The following is a 16695-nucleotide window of genomic DNA, read 5'->3' on the forward strand; positions in this document are numbered from 1 at the left end:
CTGAGAATACCTTTGTACGACCGAGTTCAACCACTGATATCGTCGACCGAAAATCACCATCTAATGCTTACTGCGGAAGATGACTGTCCCTCACTAAGCATGGGACTTAATGTTGATGGTGGATTTTCGACAAAGGTCAAAATCGTAAAATCATGATACTGCATGTTTCTGACACGGCTTTAGGAACGCATGGGATAATTCGTGTTTTACGAGCCATGATGAACATGTTTCTCGAAAGGCCTCCACTAGCTGAGCGTTCGATGCCTCGCATTTCATCATTCCCTCTATGTGGAATAACATAATTGGGAGGTTCTCTGTATGATTGAGAACTTAACGCCTTCAGGACGTCGGTGATACTCATTGTTCCCTGACTACATAGAGAGACCCCCCTCTACATAGAAGAACGATTGAGCGGTTCTCCGAAAGATTGAGAGCATTAACGCCTTCAGGACGTCGGTGACACTCACTTTTCCCTGACTGTGTAGAGAGACCATGTATAGATTCAGGCGGTTCTCCATGCATGATTGTTGAGAGGGAAAAACGCCTTCAGGAAATCGGCAACACTCGTTGTTTCCTGACTATGCACCTTTCAGGACGGGTATGACGCTTTAACTGGCTAATATTCCTTCTGCAATAAATTAATTCTACCGTGACATTCACCATTGAATTCCTAGAAGATAATCTATTCTATCTCATTACTCCGATTTCGTGATCGAATCCACGGCTGATCTCATGAAATGGTAATAGATAATCTCGTTACTCCGATTTCATGATCGAATCCACGGTTGATCTCATGGAATGGTAATAGATAATTTTAGTTGTAGATACATTAGTATCTTCTAAGTGGGTCCTTGGATCCACCTCTTATCTCCTTCTAAGACATGTTGTTGTCGTCGCCATATCTAATATGTCAGGGCTACCGCGGAGTCATTGAATGAAGTCTTCCGTTTATTTCGTAGGTGCTGACCCGCAACGAGGCGGAGATGACTAAGTGACATATTAGATATGGAGACTACATTACTCCGAATCTATAATCGAATCCACGATCCAATGGGATGGTAATGCTCATTTTACTATTCTGAATCCATGGTCGAATCCAATGCTGATTCTATGGATTGATAATAAATAACTAATCACATTTATTACTCAGTTTCATGATTCATTCTCCATTGAATTTCATAAATTAGTAATAAATACTCAACAACCGGGCATCTGGACCATCACTGAGTAAGGCCCAAGAAAATGGTGCAAGTGTACTCGACAATGATGCACGACCGAGCACCCGAATGCACGAACGAGCATTCGAAAATATGGAAAAATGAGGAATCCTACACAAAACAGGAGAGAAAAAATAATAAAGGCGCCCAGGGACCGGGCCCACCTGCCGGACGGCCATGCCCTAGCCGTGGCCGGTCCCCATGCCTCTTCAATTATTTTTCCTTATTTTATTATTTTCATGAACTCATGAAAACTCCTTCATTCTAGCAACTTTCCTTGTTTGAGCAAAACTTATGGTTTCTCCATATTTTCACGGTTTCATGAAAAATAATAAAAATAGGGAAAGGTATCGCGGGACCGGGCTACCTGGCCGGCCGGGCATGCCCTAGCCGTGGCCGGTCCCACACCTTAAAATCCCTAATCTTTCATAATTATTATTTCCCTCATCTCATGAAACTCCTCAGTTTGAGCAAAAATCATGGTTTCTTCATATTTTCTCAAATATTGCTCAAACCATGAAAAAGCCAAAAAGTCAAATGGTCACATGACCGACTAGGCTATTCACGAAAAATATTAAAATATCATTGTTTTAATATTCTCAAAATTGATGAAACGAGCAAAGTTCTACTTTGCTCATTCGAAGATCATCAGGAATTTCATTCAAAGATCAAACTCTTCTGAAAATCCAACATATTACTCAAATGCATACCAGAAAATACTGAAACTCTCAGGACTGAGACACGGACATTATGGTGACACGGGCATGCTCCCTTGACCGACCAAGGTCGTCCCTAAGGCTTGCAAGGAGCCTGTCCCGCACCTTTTCACGATTTTGACCTAATTTGCGCAATTGCTCATATTGCGCCCAAACTCTTTCCAACCAACTTGGAGTTTGGTCAAACGACTATCAGTTGGTCCCAGGACCACCAAGGGCGGTCTCATGCCCTCTTGGTCGGTCCATCACTTTTCCATAATTATGTTTTATCACCTAATGCTCAATCGAGCACTATTTCAATAAATGATGAAACCGGCATTTAATCATCATTCTTTCACCAACTGGCCAACTAAGGACCCTGGTGCATGCTCACTCGAGCACTTGGGAGCCACATGTACGTCCATCATCCCACGTGGTCGGTCCCTCTATCACTTATGACCTATTTTCAGCGATTCATTCCACAAATCATCATTCTGAGCAAAATTCAAACATTAATAAATTTATGTTGATTCGGAAATCAACATCTGGATTAATAATATAATATTCGATAATCTACCAATATTTTAATTAATATTTTATTGGGTCACGTCACCAATAAATAATTCGTCGAATTGAGCAATACTTGCTCAGTTACTCGAATGTTGATCCAACTATCAATATTCAGTAATTTATCAGTAATTCGTCGAACTGAGAAATATTTGCTCAGTTGCTCGAATATCGATCCAACTATCAATATTTTATCGATGCTCGGTTGTTGATCCAATTATCAATATTCAGTAATTCGTCGAGTCGAGCAACACTTGCTCAGTTGCTCGAATTTAATAGTATTTGCTCAGACGAGCAATATCAACATAAGAACACGTATGTTAAATCCATGAATCACTGAGCAATCGTCACTCATGCTCAATTCAACAAAACCTAGACTCACTGTCTAATCAGTCAACAACTGACTAATTAATACACGTCTTCCTTGTAGACTTCACAAATCATGAGACATCAATCATGTCACATGGGGGATATCAATTAGGGTTTGGTCTGGTGGCCTACGGTACGTGGATTCATCCACGATGAGAAATGTGAGTAAGTCATTCAAACGGTTGAAGGAGTTAGCAAAGTAGTGGGTGGACGGTTAACCAAGTCTCCGCACGGCCTGGAACTGGTTTCACCACGATTTCCCACTTTTTCACTCAAGAAACCGTCACACTTACAGGGATCAAGGTGTTTACTATCTTGACAATGTAAATAAGTCTCTGGATCCATGATTGAAACAAGACAATTCTTTAGAGTCATCACTCTCAAAAATTCCATCAATCGACCAGAACTTACTTTGAACTCAACAGTTCACAGAAACCTTCAACACATCCACAATCCTTAATCATCATTGATCCCACACAATTCTCAGCTTCCCTCTTACAGATTAACCTATCTCACTCTTAGCGACCGGATTGACTCTGGAACGGCCATTGACTTGGTTTAGGCCGGAGTCCTACATATTTATCTTTCGAATCTAAGCACTCCCTTTGCAGTGCATCTCTGTGAGGTTCAACAGTTTTCTCGGTTGAGGAGTATCGATAACACGTCCGTCTCTTCAATTCCTTAGAAAACCAGCAAATCGTTTTTCCCCATCTACACCCTGATCCAAAATTTTGTGCATATACAGTATTGCTCCGTAAGTTCTCTTATGTTGAGCATGGCCAATTGAATTTATCATTTTTGTGACTAATTCAATTGAGATTTTTGGATACAAATTTTTGTTGTCATGTGATTTGATTATGTCCAAAGAAATCCATCTTTTCTTGTAAAAGTAAGTTCGATATTTTTGTTCTTTCGGGAATGACATTTTATGGGGGAGAGTTATTTTTGAACTTGTGCTTAAATGCCAAATCTTTGTGGGGAGTGTGACTGTGGAATATTGTAAGGGTTATCTTGTATTTTTTTAACTCCTTGATGAATGCATTTAGCTTCGGCTATATGATTGCATCTAAATTAGTTGGTATGTTATTCTCTTTTGGTCATGAAGTATCTCTATGAAAATTTCATGAGGATCCCATTAGTTACCTTTGCCAATTTATATCGAAAAAAAGGGGGAGAATTATGTGTAGTTTCATACTACAAATACATATGGTGTACGGATCATTATATAAGCACTACGGGAAAAATATACATCTACAACTGGAGATTTACAACTCTTCGCTAAACATCGTAGAAAGTCATATGTTTTACAACTGGTTTCAAAGGAAGAGTTGTCGTATATCATCACTTCCAACCCTTAGGAAACAAGGGGTTGCGCTAAGAAAACAAACGACAACTCCTTAAGCAAAAAAGTTGTGACGAAATTTAGCTATAACAACTCTGTTCCATAAAGGTAGTGACTAAGCCTATCACAATTTTCACAAGAGTTGTTGAAGAACACCAAAATATGATGATGAAAAATAGTGTTAGAGGGGAGATTCGAACATGAACCTACTGCATGGAAGTCTGGCTCATCAACCATCCTTACAGTTCACAAGTTTTGTTTTTTTTCTTTTTTTTTAATAAAAACGTATAACAACACTTATAAGTGTTGTTGAAGTAAAAATATAGAATGTTGGAAAAAATGAGATTAGAAGGGAGATTCGAACATGAATCTACTGCATGGAAGTCTAGCTCATCAACCATCCTTACCGTTCACAAGTTTTGGTTGTTTTTTTTCCTTAATAAAAATGCATAACAACACTTATAAGTGTTGTTGAAGTAAAAATATAGAACGTTGGCAGAAATGAGGATAGGGGGATTTGATCCTCAGCCTTCTTCATGAAAGTCTACACCATTAACCATTCCTACACTATCACAAGTTCTTTCAAGTTTGTGGTTCTTTAATATACTAATTTTAAGACAACCCTTTATAATGTCCAAAAAAAATATCCAAAAAAAATGGTGACACAAAATATAATGTCCAAAAAAAATGCTCAGGTGACTAAGCCTCAAAATATTCTGAAGGAATCTTACTTGTAAATGGATGGATTCGTCGTTCTTACCAAGTTTCCGACTTAGAGTAGTCCACTCACGGCCAGGTTTCGATCTCGGAGCCTGGTTTGCATACAATATGGATAAATAGGGTTTGTTTAAGGTTTCGTAGAATATTCTGAAGGAATCTTACCTGTAAATTGATGGATTCGTCGTTCTTACCAAGTTTCTGACTTAGAGTAGTCAACTCGCAGCCAGGTTTCGATCTCCGAGCCTGGTTTGCATGCAATATTCATAAATAGGGTTTTTTGCAAGGTTTCGTAGAATACTCCGAAAGAATATTACCTGTAAATGAATTGGTCGGTCGTAACAAGTTTCTGACTTAGAGTAGTCCAGTCCCGGCCAGATTTCGATCTCGGAGCCTGGTATGCATACAATATGCAGAAATATGGTTTGTTTAAGGTTTCGTAGAATATTCCGAAGTAATATTATCTGTAAATGGATGAATTCGTCGTTCTTACCAAGTTTCTGACTTATAGTAGTCTACTCCCGGCCAGGTTTCGATCTCGGAGTCTGGTTTGCATACAATATGCATAAATACGGTTTGTTTAAGGTTTCGTAGAATACTCCCAAGGAATCTTACTTGTAAATGGATGGATTCGTCGTTCTTACCAAGTTTCTGACTTAGAGTAGCCCACTCGCGGCCAGGTTTCGATCTCGGAGCCTGGTTTGCATCTAATATGCAGAAATAAGGTTTGTATAAGGTTTCGTATAATATTCCGAAGGAATCTTACCTGTAAATGGATGGATTCGTCGTTCTTACCAAGTTTCAGACTTAGAGTAGCCCACTCGCGGCCAGGTTTCGATCTCGGAGCCTGGTTTGCATCTAATATGCAGAAATAGGGTTTGTATAAGGTTTCGTAGAATATTCCGAAGGAATCTTACCTGTAAATGGATGGATTCGTCGTTCTTACCAAGTTTCTGACTTAGAGTAGCCCACTCGGCCAGGTTTCGATCTCGGAGCCTGGTTTGCATCTAATATGCAGAAATAGGGTTTGATAAGGTTTCGTAGAATATTCCGAAGGAATCTTACCTGTAAATGGATGGATTCGTCGTTCTTACCAAGTTTGACTTAGAGTAGCCCACTCGCGGCCAGGTTTCGATCTCGGAGCCTGGTTGCATCTAATGTGCAGAAATAGGGTTTGTATAAGGTTTCGTAGAATATTCCGAAGGAATCTTACCTGTAAATGGATGGATTCGTCGTTCTTACCAAGTTCTGACTTAGAGTAGTCCACTCCCATCCAGGTTTCGATCTCGGAGCCTGGTTTGCATCAATATGCAGAAATAGGGTTTGTTTAAGGTTTCTAGAATATTCCGAAGGAATCTTACCTGTAAATGGATGGTTCGTCGTTCTTACCAAGTTTCTGACTTAGAGTAGTCCACTCACGGCCAGGTTTCGATCTCGGAGCCTGGTTTGCATAATATGCAGAAATAGGGTTTGTAAGGTTTCGTAGAATATTCCGAAGGAATCTTACCTGTAATGGATGGATTCGTCGTTCTTACCAAGTTTCTGACTTAGTAGTCCCACTCGCGGCCAGGTATCGATCTCGGAGCCTGCTTTGCATCTAATATGCAGAAATAGGGTTTGTTAAGGTTTCGTAGAATATTCCAAGGAATCTTACTGTAAATGGATGGATTCGTCGTTCTTACCAAGTTTCTGACTTAGTAGTCCACTCCTAGCCATGTTTCGATCTCGGAGCCTGGTTTGCATACAATATGCAAAATAGGTTTTTTTAAGGTTTCTTAGAATATTCCGAAGGAATCTTACCTGTAAATGGATGGATTCGTCGTTCTTACAAGTTTCTGACTTATAGTAGTCCACTCCCGGCCAGATTTCGATCTCGGAGCCTGGTTTCATACAATATGGAAAATAGGGTTTTTTTTAAGGTTTCTTAGAATATTCCGAAGGAATGTTACCTGTAAATGGATGGATTTGTCGTTCTTATCAAGTTTCTGACTTATAGTAGTCCACTCCCGGCTAGATTTCGATCTCGGAGCCTGGTTTCCATACAATATGGAGAAATAGGGTTTGTTTAAGGTTTCGTAGAATACTCCCAAGGAATCTTACCTGTAAATGGATGGATTCGTCGTTCTTACCAAGTTTCTGACTTAGAGTAGCCCACTCGCAGCCAGGTTTCGATCTCGGAGCCTGGTTTGCATCTAATATGCAGAAATAGGGTTTGTATAAGGTTTCGTAGAATATTCCGAAGGAATCTTACCTGTAAATGGATGGATTCGTCGTTCTTACCAAGTTTATGACTTAGAATAGCCCACTTGCGGCCAGGTTTCGATCTCGGAGCCTGGTTTGCATCTAATATGCAGAAATAGGGTTTGTATAAGGTTTCGTAGAATATTCCGAAGGAATCTTACCTGTAAATGGATGGATTCGTCGTTCTTACAAAGTTTCTGACTTAGAGTAGCCCACTCGCGGCCAGGTTTCGATCTTGGAGCCTGGTTTGCATCTAATATGCAGAAATAGGGTTTGTATAAGGTTTCGTAGAATATTCCGAAGGAATCTTACCTGTAAATGGATGGATTCGTCGTTCTTACCAAGTTTCTGACTTATAGTAGTCCACTCACGGCCAGATTTCGATCTCGGAGCTTGGTTTGCATCTAATATGCAGAAATAGGGTTTGTATAAGGTTTCGTAGAATATTCCGAAGGAATCTTACCTGTAAATGGATGGATTCGTCATTCTTACCAAGTTTCTGACTTAGAGTAGTCCACTCCTAGCCATGTTTCGATCTCGGAGCCTGGTTTGCATACAATATGCAGAAATAGGTTTTTTTTTAAGGTTTCTTAGAATATTCCGAAGGAATGTTACCTGTAAATGGATGGATTCGTCGTTCTTGCCAAGTTTCTGACTTATAGTAGTCCACTCCCGGCCAGATTTCGATCTCGGAGCTTGGTTTGCATACAATATGGAGAAATAGGGTTTGTTTAAGGTTTCGTAGAATACTCCCAAGGAATCTTACCTGTAAATGGATGGATTCATCGTTCTTACCAAGTTTCTGACTTAGAGTAGCCCACTCGCGGCCAGGTTTCGATCTCGGAGCCTGGTTTGCATCTAATATGCAGAAATAGGGTTTGTATAATGTTTCGTAGAATATTCCGAAGGAATCTTACCTGTAAATGGATGGATTCGTCGTTCTTACCAAGTTTTTGACTTAGAGTATCCCACTCGCGGCCAGGTTTCGATCTCGGAGTCTGGTTTGCATCCAATGTGCAGAAATAGGGTTTGTTTAAGGTTTCGTAGAATATTCCGAAGGAATCTTACCTGTAAATGGATAGATTCATCGTTCTTACCAAGTTTTGTGTGTGTTGAAGGTTTCGTAGAATATTTTCATGGATCCTTACCAGTAAATGGTTGGATTCATCGTTTTTGTGGACTTTCAGACTTCTTGCTCATAGTTTATAAGTCGTTATACCGAACTTGAAGTTTGCATCGACACTGAGATTCATATTCATCAATTTCGATGATGTATCATGCTAATTTTGAAGTCAGAACCCTCTCAGAGCTTCGTGGTTCATAGATTATAGGCCATTATACCAAGTTTGAAGTTCGAATCGACATTGAGCTTCATATTTATCGATTTTGATGATGTATCATGCTAAGTTTGAAGTCAGAACCCTCTCAGAGCTTCTTGGTTCATAGTTTGTATGTCGTTATACCTCATTTGAAGTTTGAATCGACATTGAGCTTCATATTTATCGATTTCGATGATATATCATGCTATTAATGTGAACTAAAGCTACTTCATGACATGTATGACTAGTCAAAATTACTTCATGACCTATGTAACTAGTCGAAATTCAAACCGGAAGCACAAAGAGAAAGCACAAAAGCACAAAGAAACACACCAATTATCAGATTGATTTCTTATTTTTCAACTTTATTCTTATACATTTTTTGGATTTTTTTATATCAAAATGTCGATAAGAATGTGCTACATTTATTCATATTTTTTTTTGGATTTTTTTCGTGTCGAAGGTTGATAATCAAACCGAATACATGAGCTCGTATTAGCACAAAATGAAACACATACTTCTCAATCCGCATGAGCATCCTAAATGCAATCTCAACCGTCAAGATCTTTTCTTAATCCGTATGAGCATCTCAAATACAATCTCAACCGTCCATCATTTTCATTCGGATTCACTCTTTTCTTCTTTTTTTTTTTCCGAAGCATAACCCTCCTTCAACCACTCGAACCCAATTCCTATATGTTTTTCTCTCAATCACCACCGCTGAAGAACACCTCTACTCCACAGATGACGGCGACGCTCCATCACCACCGATGCTCTTCTCTCGACCCCTCTTCTTCATCATCTTCTCTCAATCTCTCTCTTTAACTCCCCCTTTCTCTCATCCGCAACAGTCAATAGTAGCAGCTCATCAAATCTAGATCTGAACCAAATTCTAATCAACCCCATCACTGATTCAAGTTACACAAAACCCCTTATTTCTTCTCGGTAACAATCAACAACAACAACAACAACTTCTCCATCTCTGATTAAGAATATCGGTACCTATTAGCTCACCATCTCTAACCATAGAGAAATTCAGCCCTAACCCAAGTTGCACCTTAAATCTATCGGATTTCAAAACTACGGATTGAAATCAAGACGAGATGTAAATCGTTGCTGCAGTTGCTGTTAAGAAGATGAGACAGATTCGAATTCAGAGAAGGAGATTTGGGATATGAGGTATCGAGAATGAATGGGTTTGTAATGAATTGGAAGGTGGGTTTGTGTTGGTGGTGATATAAATGGATTTTGTCAAAGAAATGAAGCTGAAATGAAGAGAAAAGAGAGGTGGCGTTGTTTCTGTTAATTGCAGATGAAGAAGATGATTAGGGAGAAGAAATGGAAGAGAAACAGTGGATTAAGATGCTTATTTCTGTTGACTAAAGAATTCATGAGGTAGTTAGGGTTTCGATTAGGGTTTGAATTGATTCTGAAATCAGCAGTCAGAGACCGAAAGTGGTTGGATTTAATGATGTTTTGGGGCTTATTGAATCTCAGATGAGATGAAGAACTGAAATAGATCTGGTATCAGTTGGGTTCGATATTTACCATGGGTTTGAATAGATAAGATGGGGTATCAGTGGTTTGATGATCACCAGAAGCATACACAATCACTACTACGATCGTTATATGTATGATACTCAATATAGTTGGAACTGATACCCCATCTTCTCATGATTCAATTGCAATGCTAGGGTTCAACACAATAGTAATTGTGCTCTCAGTTATCCCTTGATGTAAGTTTGATTTTTTTTTCTTTTCTTTTTAAAGTTTATTATTGATTTTAGATGAACTGATTGATAATTGGATTTCTACTACTTCAATTTTCACAGGGGTTTCTACCTTCTGAGGCACCAATTTTCAAAGGGGATTTATAAATGAGACCAAATCAAATAAGCTGAAGATGTGAAGTATGTGCTTGTGTGGTTTTTAGAAGTGCTGACCAAGGGTGTTTGATATCCAGCCTATAATTGCGCGACTTTAACGCAGAAACTGAGAAGGTTATGGTGAGTATCTCATCCATATGAATGAGATAAAACTGTTTGAATTTGGTAGATGGTAAACGATACCAGTTATAAATATAATGTCACTTCAGATTTTACATTGTGGAATGAATTGAATTGTGAAATTTTCCATTCCCTGAATTTTCCTTAATAGGGAAAGTGTGAAAGTGTGGGAACACTAGGAAGTATGCTTACAGTACTTCCAAATATATGTTGGAAATCTTGAGATTATTACAAGTTGTCTCATGTTTTAGTCAAGTTACTGTGCTTTGTTGAAGATTTTATCCAGTTTTTAGAAGGGATTTACTTACCATCTTGTTCTGCGGCCATTTGTGAATCATGTTAAACTTTTATTTTGTATGGATATGCGTGGTTTCAACAATAATGGAGAGAGTGAAGGCACTGCCTGTTTTTTAATTGAATCGCAGTTGCTCTTTTCTACCCTGCCGTTTGTTAAATACTACGAATATCTGTGTGTCATCTATAAAGCAAATAGGTATACTTTGTTACCAACTTTGTGTTGGAAGATGACTACATGAATTATGCTTTTCCAAGATATTTAGCTCATGATGCCTTAGTTTCATGTTTATCAGCTAGGGTAGCCATATTCCCTCATATATCTGCTTACAGTTTTTTGTATTATTTTCGACTATTAGAATGTTCTACGGCCATTTGTGCAGTAATGTCAGTTTCTTGTTGGCAGAGCCTGGCTTTTTCCTTTTTGATTATATTCTTGTATTTTTTAAATCTATTGAAGGGTTCTGACTTTTGATTTATGAATCATCAAATCTCATTATATATCACTAATGCAATTTCTGTGCTCAGGGCTTGCTATGGTGTTTTGAGATTTATTATGGAAAGTGGTGCCTAAGGTTGCGAGGTATAATCTGCTACTATTCTTTCGTATATTCCAGTCTTAACCCTTCTTTCTGCTTGATATGATATAAATTTCAAGTTTGTAATTGTTACAGGTTATTGTGAGTGAAAAGCTTAGGGAAGCTCGTGCAAAGTCAATGAAGTTCAAGGATGGATACATGATTTCTTCTGGTCAGCTAATTTACGAGTACATTGATTCAGCCGTTAGACACGTCCTTCTTAGACTGGTCAGTTTCTACACCATTTATTGTTACTAACTTAAACTGTATCTTTCATTAGTATATTAATTGTTGTTTGGTTTACTTTTGTTTGTTTCATTTTTGTTTAGAGTGAGACAGTGGAGAGTATGAGGTGATGATTAGATAATTTCCCTATTGGTTTGATTGTCAAAACGGTGACATAAATGTATTCCGTATATCTGATCATTGGTGGGTTTTATAAACAACCTACAAATTGACCTGCAAGTATACAGGGTCAATTGTATCTAGAATGGGAAGAAAGGGAAAGTCCACAGGGACAAGGGGGAGCAAATGTTGTTTTCTAGCTTCTCTAGCTGCTTCCTAAGCTAACATGGAGCTGAATGGACTGATGTATGAGAGCTGAATGGGGGCAGTAAACAGTGAGTGAAACAAGTAAAGATTGTGGTGTTAAGACACCACTGTGAGCATGAGGGGAAAAAAAACAGTGAGCAATGAAGGTAAAACAAGTGAAAGAAAACAGTGAAGAAACTGAAAACAGTGGGAATGGAAGTGTATGAAGATGGATGAGAATTCTCTTTCACCTAGCTAGTTCACCTAGGTTAACCTTGTCATGTGTCTAGTTAACTACCTAAAGTCCTTGGATTAACCCCTAGCATTGCCTATCTGATTAAAGCATAGGCAATCACAGGTCACTTAGGGTCTAGGTCTCTAACTAATATGGCTTTGTTAATCCCTCAGACTATCACTGACTCCTAGCATTGGTCTGTTTAAAGCACCACTAGTCACAAGCAGTGAACCCTTGGAAAGTCACTAACCTAACTGTTTTGAGCTCAACAGGGACTAACTCAAATGGCTAACCATTTGGCTCAAGGGTCTTCTCACCCTAGTGATGGATTAGAACATGCTGAGTTAGGAGCTTTCATGTTGTCAAGCATTAAGACTCAAAACAAGAACATATAAGTAAACAGGGGAATTACAGGACTAACAGTAGAAGATTCACAAGACAACAAACAATTGAACATTCACACAACAAACATTAACAGTGGATAAGAAGAAGATATGCATTGGATTGAAAAATGAAATTAACCCAATTAGGGGGAACTAGGATGACCCAAGAACAGTTTAACATTCTACACTTTCCTTTTATAGTTACAAAATCCCTAATTCGAAACCCTAATTTTTTGGGGAAAATCAAATTCTCTCACCAATTTCCTGAATTGAGCTCGACCCATGCTTTGGGTATGTCCCCTCTGCTCTTCTTAAGCTTTTCCTGCCCTCAATTTTGTCTTCTCCTCGCTGTTGGTGAAACCCTAGCTCGAGCTTTCTTGTCAAACCCACACCTAGGGTTCAGAGATGTGAATTTGGAAAGAAGTCTAGGCTAGGGAGATATGTCGTGGTGTTGTCGGTGGTTGTGTGGTTCGAGAAGAAGGTGTAGCTGGTGGAGGTGATGGAGTTGCAGAACTGTGGAGCAGCTCTCTGCATTTGGGGAAGATGAGAAGAAGAACTCGATGGAGAAGAAGGGTCCGTTTGGTTAGGGGTATAGGGTTCTGATGCTAGGGTGTGAGGCGGGTGTATCAAAGGTTGATGCTCAGCAAAGTGAAAGTGTAGGATGAAAAGGTGATGGAATGATCCAACGACGCGATAGAAGCGACCGTTGGATGATGAGATACAAAAACTGACGGCTTCAGATGGAGTTAGGTACTATAGTGTTTGACGGAGCTTCGGAGTTTGATGCACAATGATGAGGCGACCGTTGGATGATGAGATGGATCCAATCTGACGGCTCTCATGGAAATGGGTATGGATAATGGAAATGGATTTGGGTAAGGGTTTTGGGCCTTGGGTATGCCAAGCCCATATCTTCTTTAAGAACAATTCTTCCTCTTCAAGCCCACTTCTAGTTGATCCGGCTCTTGCAAACATCATTCTTCGCTTCCTCCTAGCGAGAGTCTTTGCCGTTCCTTTGCTCTTTTCGCTCCGTGAGTTAACCAGGCTTTATTTAGTACCTAAAAATGCAAAATTAATTAAGAAAAGTATTTATTCTTGAAAACAACGAAAACACAGAATATGGGATAAAATAGAATTAATGCACAAAAGATGAGTTAAATGCCAAGAAAAATATATAGAAATATGCACTTTTTAGCACTCATCAAATACCCCCCCAAACCTGAATTTTACTTGTCCTCAAGTAAAACAAAACTAAGGAAATCCTACCTATACCACTGTCGCTGGTCTCTCGAATGCATTTAGCGTATGCACTAAGCCTTTTAAACCACTAAGTGTCCCTAGTGGACGAGTGAAGTCTCGTGAAGGTTTGCTTAGAACGTACCTACAAAGTTCTAGGTCAAAATATAAGCTCAGATTCCATCAAATGTGACATGTGCAAGTCAGTTTAAGCTCACAGCAAAATGGAGATGTCAATCTAGCTATCAAGGCACAATCCTAGCACTGATAACAAATAAAGACATGTGATAAGAGTGTAAAGTGTATCTACACATGTGTAAAGAAAGATCGGATGTTATGACTACTAATCACCAAGAGATAGTTTCTCAGGCTAAGAACCAGGTCGAAATCTAGCTAGCTGTCCGGACTTTACGAGAATTGTGAATGAGTTGGAGGTATTTCACAATTACTCGCGTTGTACATCAATGGCATACACCCTCCTTGCTTATTACAATAAACAACAAAATGACTCTTTACATGACTCTTATTTACATTGACTACTCTCTTTTATTTTTGGAACAAGAGAGGATGGAATTGAAAATACTTGATTTTTTTATTTTTTCTGATTATACATTTTTTTTTTTTTTTTTTTTTTTTTTTTTTTTTTTTTTTTGATAAGGAAACACTTTTGATACATATACAAAAGGAAACAAAAAAATACATGACACTTTGCAAGAGGTAGCCCTTTTTGATGCACCCAGTTAAATTCGATGGTTGTTTTTCTTAATGTAACCTCCACCTTCTATCCCAACCAACCAAAGAACAACTAGTCAAGTTTCGTTCAGTATTCTAAAGTGATTGGCAACTAAAACTTCCGATAGAACACCTCAAGGATGAGGCTATACATGTATTGGTAGATCGTGCGCGTGCAAATTTCTTATCACTATGTGAATTATGCTAGAATCAGGGGTGCCTAAATATCTAGACTAAGAATCCTTATGTTTACATACATGCACAAGAGTCAACATTTCAAGGTAAATGAGCTCCATTTTTATGTTTTTTTCAATTTTTTATTTTTTATTTTCATTTTTTCATTTTTTTCATTTTTTTTTTTTTTTTTTTTTTTTTTTTAACAAAAAGAAAGAGTTCAGTTTTCAATTATAGCATGTGATAGTGGTATCTATACCATACCCCCAAACCTAAACTAAACATTGTCCTCAACGTTTCAAAATATGAACAAAATTATAATACAACATATGAAGAGGATCATGTTGAGTAGAGAAAAAGGAAAGAGAATACCCGATTTCGGCGAAAGCAATATTAGAACTCCGTTATTCAAGGCAAGAATCCAACATATGTCAGCCGAGATCATATTGGATTAGAAAAATATATACAAAAGGAACAAAAGGGTTTTAAGAAATTTTATCTACTGGATTATATACAAAAATTCACCATACACTAACAATCTAAAGAGTTGAGGATCAACCCAAAAGACAAAGTGTAGAGGTTTCAACAGCTTCACACAAATATAACAGGAAATAAACGCAAGTGAAACTGTGAAACAAAATGAGCTACCCCCAAACCTGGATTTTTCAACGGATAAAATTTTGGAAACAAAATCTCGCAGTTTTGGGGGTTCATCATGTACAAGGTCTAACTCAAAGTGAACTGTGCTAGGGACGGGAAAACATGCTAATTCCAACTGTGGTTCCTCAAATGTATTATACTTAGATGCAAAATAGTCCAAGAGGACTTGGTAAGCACACAGTTCCAAACCTAGATTAGGGACTCTCAGAAAAGTCGCTTTGACAATATGGGTACAAACCAAATCTAGTTTGGGTGGAAGGCCATCAGATTGTGACTTATGTAGGAAGATAGGCACATCATTATTAATCACATCAACATATCCTAAGTCTTATACACGTGTCACAACATGCTCACAATCATCAAACAAATTATCAAGTCCACAATCAGAATCATCATCATCAGAAGAATTATTCTCATGCATCGGCAAATCAGGAGAAATATCACAATGTGACCTAGGTAGAGAATCAGACACATCAATTATATTTTCATGCATAATAACATTAGTGTCTACAGAAGATTCAATTATTCCTATGTCATGCTCATCTTCACAAAATAATTGTACGAATCCCATGTCAATATCAAAATCATATGAATTACAATGAGTATTAGAAAAAACAACATTCATGAAGGTCGAGGGCGAGAAGCCATATGTTATTGAACCAACAGGTTCCACAATATTTTCATGTTCTTCTAACATATCATCATAATTATCATAATCATCATCATGGTAGCATGCATATTGGTCCTCATTAACAGTGGTGGTGTCATTAGTCGATTCATGTTCCTCTAAATTAGGTTCATATTCAACATCATTTACAAGAATGGGACTAGACACTTCATTAGGGACAACATACATTTCCTCATGAATTTCCTCCTTTTGTAGGTGAAGCAAAATCTGATCTAAATATGCCTGAATTCGTGATGTAGATCTATTTAGCTCACTGAGAGTTTCTATGGTGGAGTCTAAATTCATGGGAGTACAAAATTCTTCATGTTCAAATTGTGGTGATTGGTACATGTGTGCATGGTCATTAGGGTTTATAAAAGATTGATCGCAACCCTCAAAGGTTTGATTATAGTCCCAATGACTACCAGCCTCACAATTTATGGGCATTTCATACCTTGGATTTTCTCTAGATTGCCTAAAATTATGCAAAATATGACAATTCTCAACAGGGTAGTCTAAACTACCACATGTGGGACATGCATAGATTTCAGGTTGCCTAAGAAAATTAGATGTGACAGATGCCTCATGTGATTGCATTTCTAAAGCTGCGATTCGAGCTTCTAATTGATCGATCAGTGATGATTGTGTGAGTGAGGCACTAGCAAAATGTTCATTTTCACGTTGTGATGAATGATGCATGTGTGAATAGTTATTAGGGTTCATGTATTGAGG

At 38.3% G+C, this 16695-nt stretch overlaps 1 non-coding gene across 1 annotated transcript; it reads left to right on the forward strand.

Moving 5' to 3' along the window:
• Positions 1 to 11690: 11690 nt before the first annotated feature.
• LOC113319862 lies at positions 11691 to 11774 on the forward strand. The gene has a single exon (XR_003345841.1). It is a non-coding gene; the product is annotated as a small nucleolar RNA Z102/R77 (small nucleolar RNA).
• The last annotated feature ends 4921 nt before the right edge of the window (positions 11775 to 16695 follow it).

Source organism: Papaver somniferum, chromosome 10, assembly GCF_003573695.1.
Source record: "Papaver somniferum cultivar HN1 chromosome 10, ASM357369v1, whole genome shotgun sequence".
NCBI lineage: Eukaryota > Viridiplantae > Streptophyta > Magnoliopsida > Ranunculales > Papaveraceae > Papaver > Papaver somniferum.